This window comes from Papilio machaon, chromosome 13 (assembly GCF_912999745.1).
Source record: "Papilio machaon chromosome 13, ilPapMach1.1, whole genome shotgun sequence".
Taxonomy (NCBI): Eukaryota; Metazoa; Arthropoda; class Insecta; order Lepidoptera; family Papilionidae; genus Papilio; species Papilio machaon.
In genome coordinates, this window is record NC_059998.1 from 2,335,885 (window position 1) to 2,345,269 (window position 9,385).

Here is a 9,385-nt window from a genome sequence, read left to right on the forward strand (position 1 = left end):
TGTGCTATTTATAAGCTGACTTTATTTATGTATCTAAAACATAAAAAGTTGTTCTAATTAATTCAAAGTTCTTAAATAATGTAAATAGTAGTGAAAGATACACAAAAAGCACGTAATACAGAGAATTCCTTGTAAATATTTTAACGAGTAGCTCAACCTCAAAGCGAACAAAGTTACGTAAAAATTAAACGCGCGCAAAGAGAGTCGACGTCACAAACGAAAAAAACACATAAAAAGTTAAGGCACGATATTTACCAAGGAATTTGTAATGTCTACGGGTCTGTATTCAGGGCAAATTTAGTATGTTGATTTGATATTTTTATACATCTTGTAGACCTTGATAGAAAACAAATTGTAGATGCGAACTACAAACATTAATGTAGGTGTGAAAAAAGTAATTGATTGATTAGAAGTCACGCTTTCATGTTGTTCACATGCATAATTAGTATATTTAAATTTAATTTTAACTATTTAGTACTCTCACCAATTTTGTGGGCAATCAAAAGAGCGCCAGTGAAAATGTTGTTCATAGAATAGAAGTGGCGCGTGGACATAGTTGCGCGGTATTCGCGCTAGTGGAAAAGAAAGCGTTCCGTCTACGAGACTTATTTAACTTTCAAGGGTAATAATTACAATGGACAGCCATTTGAAAGAAAATGCTAATGACGAGGAAGATTTTGTCGATTCTTTTTAAACAATATTTTACCCAAATAAAATATAATTTATAACATACCATCGTATTAAGAATTGCTGCAGAGTAAAACTGTACAGACATGTTATCATTTTTAAAACATTTAAAAGAATATAAATACAAAAAACAATTCGTACAATGTTTGATTTTCGTTGACGTAAGTGATCAATGTCAATGTAGTGTCAATTAACAACTTTTTGTACACAAAGTAAGCTATGGCATTTAACATGCTGTGATCCTTTAAAATTTTTATTTGTGGTTTGTGGTATAATGTAACACTCACGCTCAAAAGCCAGAGGGGTGGCCCAAGATTACGGAATTTCGGTTAGCGCGATCTCGCAAATCACTCTCGCTTCTTCTACTTTACTTTTAGAAGCTGATCAGATAATGTTATAAGTAATTTTCTATCCTTATTGAACTCAATACCTGCAACGTTACCCAATTCGCTTAACGTCTGCAATAGGTTGGGTGGCTTTTGTATAATAGGATTATGAAAGTGGCACCATCTGTGAGACTCGTCGCTTCTCGTATCGGCTTAGTCGCAATTGAATGTCTGAAGGATGCTGTTCCGTTCGCCTTCGCCTTTTGTCAAACAATATCCGTTTTGAATGGTAAGTACGTGTATTAAGAGTGTGAATTCAAAGTTACTTTTTACGTAAAATTCGCAAGATCATTTCAGGCGTCAGTAAACTTAAGGCGAAAGATATTCTGGGTTGGTGCCTTAATGACTTTTTATCTTTAGGTTACTTAGTTTAATGTTATAGACTAAAACATGCAAAAGTCATTTTTTAATAAAAAAAAAAAAATTAAAACTGTAAAACTAATGATGAAGGTAAAGCAATCCCTAGTCATATTAGAACTCTACTTATTTACTCTAATGTTAAGGTTCATAATATTTTCTAAAGTTAAAAATCATGTATTTATGACAATTGTCGAGATTCAAATTTTATTTTTTACTGTTTTAGCACTTAATATCATAACGCTTTTTGAATTTGCTCCTCCACACAGCACCGGTAATCTCTTGTGTTGCAAAAACCGTCGAGGAAAATGAGTGTGCGTACGGCATGATAGCAGCGTAATAACAAAATCCCCCTGTGTGTTTCCTCTTACGATTCTGTAAAGGAAATGAAACAAATAAATCATAGATTTCTTTCTCATATTTTTTGTCTTTCCTTTAGCAGGATCGTAACTACACTATATCTTAGCAAGTTATGTCTCATTATGTCCTAATAATAGGTTGTACATATTTTTTTTTGCAGGGTTCCAATTAGTATTTTATATTATAGGCGAAATAATGACTTCGTGATTTTGACTACATTAAGTGTATTGGTGCAACTATTATTAAAGGGATAACGTTAAAAAAATTATCAAAACATACCTTTTTAAAGAAGCGCTAACGTTCTGCTCTTTTCCATTGTAAAATAAACGTTTAGTCTAACATTCTAGTATGCAGACGAAATTTAGTTTATTTTTTGTTCTTTGTTATTTGACAGAGTTTCAATCAAGACTCTGCGATCTCTCGTATAACATCTGTTTTTAAAACATTACTGCAAGGTTTTTTACCTATGTTTAGTCTAATGGAAGCAATGTACAAGGTACGAGTTGAACAAACATCATTGTGTATTCATTTTAAATTGAATTATATAAAACAGCAGCGTTGTGGAATGGTTTGTCCTCGGCGGTATTTCCAAACCGCTATGACTTAGGGTCCTTCAAGAAGCGAGCGTATCACTATCTCAAAGGCCGGCAACGTATCTACGATTCCTCTGGTATTGCAGATGTCCATGGGCGTCGATGAACACCTTGGCGTTCCCGCTGCTCGTATGCCCTCTTCTCTTATAAAAAAAACATAATGTATAAAGTTTTAGCGTATTTGCAATTTTTTGTATTCAGTGGTGTATCATAATTATATTCGACCTTCGGACAAAATTAAATCTATAGTTAAATAATATATCTGTAATATAAATCATTCACACTCAGAGCTAAAACAGGGTTGTATTTAAGTAAGTTTTTGTAAATTAATTCCGTGTTTATTATGTTTGTTTTTGTAAAAAAAACTTTTACTCCGATTCGTAGCTTACGTTAACTTTGACTTAAAGTGTATACGTGATATGCAAAATATTTAATCATGGCTCGACAGCGGACAAGAAAACTCGATTACCCTGTAAGTACACACGGCGCGGACGGTGGCTTTTGAAAGCAAAGGGGTAAATAAATAATAATTACCGCTTTAACTTCAACTTTCTTTATTTTTAAACTAACAAAACGAAACGGATAATTATCATATAAGGTTTTTCCTTACTTGCTGCTTTCTTTACAACATTGATCTTAATTTATCAATTTGTAATTTACTATAACTTCATAAAATCCACGATTAGGCTACAGGGGGATGAAACTATTCGCGCTTAAAGGTTCTCAAATCAAGGTAGACAAAGGTAATAGATATTAAATCTGTAAATCTCTGGCAGTGGATGTATATTTATATATGTTTAAAAAAAAAATTAAAAGTATGAAATACGGTAAACGTTTTGTGTAATGTTCGTGTTCGTTTAAGATTTATGCCAGAAGTTTCAGATTGAAGTGATAGCGATATAGCGTCGATATTTTGAAATGTATACAACAAAGATGAGAGACGCTATCGCTGTTATTTATATGGAAACTTTTCTCCTGCAACATTGCTTTTAAATCACGATTTTTGTTTTAAAAATGTTTACATGGTTGTGTTTTGGAGTGTTAATATTTAACTTTGAAAAAGTGTGGATGAAACATGAATGGTCTTGAATTTAAAACTCGTATATTGTTGTAATATCAGAGACAAGAGTAGAGGTCTATGTCTAGCTGATGATAGAAAATGTTAATATAATATAATGATGATGGTAAAATAATAATAACAATTTATTTATACAAAAACATTGTTCCGAATGCAATTTATATTTTGTTGCTGAGACAAAGTAAGCGGTGCAACTTATTGTTATCGTCTCGCTTCACCGCAATCTACAGTTTGACCCGCTTCCTAAGTTTTTTATTGGTCATATAAATTTTGTCGACTTATTACTTTTAACTACCAAAACTACTTAAAACGAATATTATTATAATAACAATACATTGTAAGTTGTATCATTAGCTAATTAGTAAGATTTTGTAACTAATTTTTAAATTTTTACCCTAAACAAAAAGAAACAATAAGACGATTTGTTAGAGCTTACCTAAAATTATTATCATAAAATGTTGCACAATTATGTGAACAATTTTATCTTATCATTATTAGAAAAAAAAAACTTATTTGTTTAAAGAATTAATTAAAAACTAGCACGGACTTCGTAAATATTTGATGAGAGGACGTCGTGAATGATTTATAGTTTCCTGGAGAGAGAATTGCGGCCCAAAATATCTCATTTTAAAATATACGTTTTACCTGTGACATAGGAATAATAAATAGAATGTAGAATATTTACATACACAAGATTGAGTCGTATTCTCTTCATAACCTGACTTTAGTCTAAGAAACGAGTAAGCAAGCCTATATCTGTTGACGAATTGAATTAAAAGATCACTACGACGTGAATGTTTTGTGGAATTGGGACAGGAATAGACGCTCATATCACTTATTTAAAAATATTTATCTAACTATTAACTGTCCAAGAAGACAATTTAACAAGTTGAATAGAAAGAAAAAAATCAATAATAATTAAGAGAACATGTGATATGAAAATCATAAAGAATTGAGGAGTGCAGCACAAGTAAGTTTCCATGTTCGTCGTAAAGCTATGCGAGTGTAATGAGGGCCGATGGAACTTTTATTTTCTCCTCCAAATGGCTTGCCTTGCTGCCAGTTGTTACTGTCACGCCCCTTCTATTTTTATTCCCTCCTCCTTATCAACTTTACTTTTATTTTTGTTGTATTCGTCCGTAAACAGCATCATGGTAGGTACTAGTTCAAGAATGTTGTTATCCGAATGCCATAAAATATATGTGAATGCTTTTTTGAGAAAATGAAAAAATAATATTTGTTTTTCCCAACTGCCATTAAGTTTCAATGGTACTCTACAATATGGCGATGCTACAATTTTCTGTCATCATCGCGGTTGAATTCCATTAATACATATTGTCACCCCTTTCATTCTGTTGAAAAAAGAGACCATAATATGTCTTAATACAAGTGTCACAGCAGTCGAAACACTCAATCAACACGTATTCTAGAAACAATAGAATAGGTTGTTAAGCCCGCTAAACACCTTCAGTTTTAACTTTGCAGTCAAACTGTACAGTTAAATAGTATGTGTGTACGTAAAATTTAAACTGTCAGTCAAATTGTACAGTTCTCAGTTTTGCCAACTGTACAGTTGAAACTGAAGGTGAATTCGTTTAACTTGTGAAAAATGTTTAATAGTATTTCTTAGAAAAAGAAACTAACAGAATTCCTAAAATTTAAAACATAGTATCTCTATGTTTTATTTAATTCGTTTCATAGATGATAGAGAATATTTAAACATTGTTTAAAATTAAAACCCAGTCTATGTATTCGAAAATCAGACAGAATATTTTACTTCGCTTTGTGCTTAATCATACATTGTTTTAGAATTTCTTTATTTATCTACTTTATTTAAGCACTTTTTTCTTTGTAATCTTTGATTGTTTTGTGAAGATTTTTAACAATAGTCTAATTATGAAAAACTTGTATCGATAAGAGATCTTCGCTATGCGACTGCGTTATTTAACCGCTCCGATCAGAATTATTTAATAGTTAACCCATTAAATAATTCTGATCGCAGCGGTTACACAACTGCTTTATTAGTAAGTAAAAGAACTAACGTCAGTGTTTAAAATTAAATAAATTCTATATTTTCAATTAAATGTTCTATAAAATGGTAGTAGTTTTTTTGTGTGGAACCGTTAGCAATGTTAGTGCAAAGCAAAACATTGGGATGCTTTATAATTGTAATGTTCAAAGGCAATCGAAAACGCTTTAAGCTCTCCATTTATCTTTTTTTTACTCTGTAATAAAAAGTGAGCAACATTTCTCTTGATCGTGCTTAAGTGTTTTCGTTAACTGTTAATAGTTTTTGTAGTACATTATTATAAAGCATTATTATTATTAGTACAGTAAAAACCTTTTAAAAGTATATACCGTAAACGGTTTTGTTTTTTATGGGTGAAAGAATAAAGTTTTTAGATAGCCTAGACTCCTGTTCTATTCGGCAATTATAACGTAACTGTGAAATCCCACTACCGAAACAATTGTAAAACATTTTTTTTTTCTCTGTTTTATTTGAAGATAGAGAAAGGGATGTCAGTAGACGGATTGGAATTATTATACTATGAAAGGTATCAACAACGTGGCTATCATATTTGTATGTGAATTTATATAGATTTGTTATAAAAAACTCTATTAAATCTCTTTCTAGTTTCTGTTTTAGTTCGAATGTAGAGACGGTGAAAGAAATCGATGAAACTAAAATAGAAAATCCAGAAAAAGAAAATCAACGGTAATTGCTCTTTATTACTCAGGTCTCGAGCAATAAATATTTCATGGCCCTAATCGTATAACACCGTAACGCGTTTGCGCCCTTTCTTGTATAGAATTTTAAGTAGTTACGTTTTTCTTTTATGTATTTGTTATGACTACTTATAGTCTCTATCTACATACTCTAATTCAGGAATTAGATTACTATTAGTAATGATTCCGGACATATGTTTTAACTAATTTTTGTTAGAAACCAAAAAAAATAAAATAAGGTTAAGTTTTAATCTAACAAAAGTTCCTTTCTTTCGGATAATTTAAAGCGAGCACGTCTAACTTGAAGGCTAAGAAAATAGGACAGTTGGAAGTTTCCTTTGCAATAAACACTTTCTTTCAAATACTTTCGAGAAAAAGAATATATTAAGAATTTTGCATTTTAAAACACTACATATCTATAGAAAAATAGCGACAGTTGAGATTGTAAAGTGGAAACTAAAGTTAAAACAAAAAACTTCTACAAAATAAAGACATACGAAAAGTTTCAGTTCCGTAGTATATTTCTAAGAACAAATTTAAAAGAGAACACGAGAAATAAATATTTATGAAGTGCGAGAAGCGTCCGTCTGATTTGTGTGTGTCGAGGCGTGTGCTGCGTCTGCACCGGAAGCGAGGTTGCGAGCGTCGAGTTTTCTACCGGAAATGACTCGCCGCTTTATATTGTCGCTGATTGTTGCAATGTTTTTAAAACAATCACAACTTTTACTACGAATTCTTTACATATTTCTTAAGATGCATACGTTCATTTATGTTGTTTTTTCAATATTATTTTATCTAAATGAGTATGTATGCAGAATATCTGAAATCAAATCAATTCAGACCAATTGTTATATAGTATGAACTGAAACTGGTCAACAAATTTCACTTTGAGAGGCAAACTTGGAGAGGTAGTGTATTAGTAAATATGAGTTTGTAGCAGTACACAATATTGAACTAAGTTGGAAGAAGTTTTGCACGCTCTGGGCAAATGGACAAGTTTATCGGCAATACTGAGAGTTCCTTTTGTATGTATTTATTTATACAAAGAAAGCAAAATGCAATGATCATCACCACCTTATGTCAGTGCACTGCTGGACATAGGCCTTCCCTAACGTCTTATACAAACAAACAAATATTCGATTCCGAAATATGATCAGTTTTTGTGGTCCTAATGTATTAAATTAATAATATCTGTCGCTGGCGATTCCGTCCGCACGGAATTAAAAAAAATGTAATTAGTAGCCTATGTGTCTTTCCAGACTATGTTCCGCATCCAGGTCCGTTGAGATGTTCTGTAGATACCTTCAAACAAACATCCATCTACCCGTCTAAACGTTCGCATTTATAATATTAGTAAGATAAGTTTGTAACGATCGGTACCAATTAAAAAAAAAAAATACTTTTATTAAAAGAAAGTAGAATTAAGAGAAGTGCCACAGACAAAATATATTTTAACAAATTCTCAGTGGTTAGTATGGAGAAATAACTGTGTGTGAATAACAAAGAGTACTAGTTCCATCCAATTATAAACATTTCATCAAATTTGAAGAAAAAATCTCAAAGTTTCATGATCGATAAGTCATCTTTTAATTGGTAGTTAATAAGCAAAAAGCGTATTTCTAAAGTCCCTTGAGGTACAAAAGCTTTATTGTATTACGATTTATTCTGTGTAATTAAGGACACGATCTAAATAATTCTAAATTATTATAACATTAAATATAACAATTTAAACAAGATGCTTAAAATTATTGTGGTAATAACAATTTTTAAATGACGATTTTTCAGAAATTTTTTTTCAAAAAATGTTAAAAAGGTAAATATTTTCCGTCAAAATGGAAGTAAACTTATTGCAAATTTTATCACTGACAGTATATTTAGTGTCTGTTATTATTTCAATAAATCCTTTAATATCGAGTCCTTTTACTGTGTGCGCAATCTCGAAGCGTTAGGAACAAGTCCAAGGGGCTTTGAATGGGTTCGCTTCTTCAATATATCTGAAGTTTAATTTTCTCTCCAAGCCCCTGCGACTTAGCACCCTAAGCTGATATCAAACAGTACTGTTGTATTATAGAAGAATACAATCAGACAGTCAAATGTAAAGCTAAATTGAAAAGCTTCATTTCTTTTTATCGGGTGTATGAGGTTGATGATGTTATAAAATGACAATGACACCATAATAGTTATATAGAACGACAAATTTATCTGACCCGGTGGGCATATGTCAAAAAAGTTTCACAAAATAGCTGGGAGATAATAGTAGTTGTCTCGTATTTTTTTTTCTTTCATATCATTTTTATAGTTTTATATACGAGTACTTTCGGACAGAGCTAACTGTGATCGCAGCCCAGATACTCTTGTAGCACTATATAAAAATGTTGCCATCACTCTCATTGTCTTTGAAAACAACAAAGATTAATGTCAATAATGTAAATGTTTTACGACAGTTAAAATTCGTGGTTATAGTAACATTGTTACGATGAGCATAAAAACACGTATAAACAAACATAAACCGTGATAATTTGTTGTCGTCGCATACTCACGCTCCTTTCTTAATCGGATTTCATGTATCGCCGCAAGGGAACATTAAACTCTAGCATATAGCTTCTTAGAGCAACCCTAACGTTGTTTTTAATACATTATATCAGAAATGTTTAAGTATTACTACAAAAATATAAAAATACTATGGTGCGGTCTTACTACAAAATTTTTATTTTTAAATTTCGAAAGCCCACAAAATAAAAAAAATAGTAGCATAAAGCTTCTAATTAACGAACCATTTGTAATGGCCACTAACAATGTCAGAGGCGCCTAATGGACAGTAAAAAATATCTGAAATCCAGCCTGTCTTAGTTGAACTTTAGTCGTTCTCTGTGTATGGTGGATGGCGGATCTTTCAGTTTGTTTTAATTTCACGTGATCATAGGCGCGTATGTTAAAATATAAACATTTTTAATCGTTTCTGCAAAAAACATTTTTTGAATAGATTAATTGTGACGTTTTGTGCAAAATAATGCTAAGATTTTAAAGGTTAGCATTGTTTTATTTACCTACACTTTTTAAGTTAATATTTTTAGTTGTTTCGTTGTAACTGCAGCTATAATTTTGAGCTTCTTATCTAAATAATAGTTGTGCTTTAATTTTATTTTTTCTTATATGTAATTTTTTTTTTAAATGTGCATTACCAATAAACACATTAT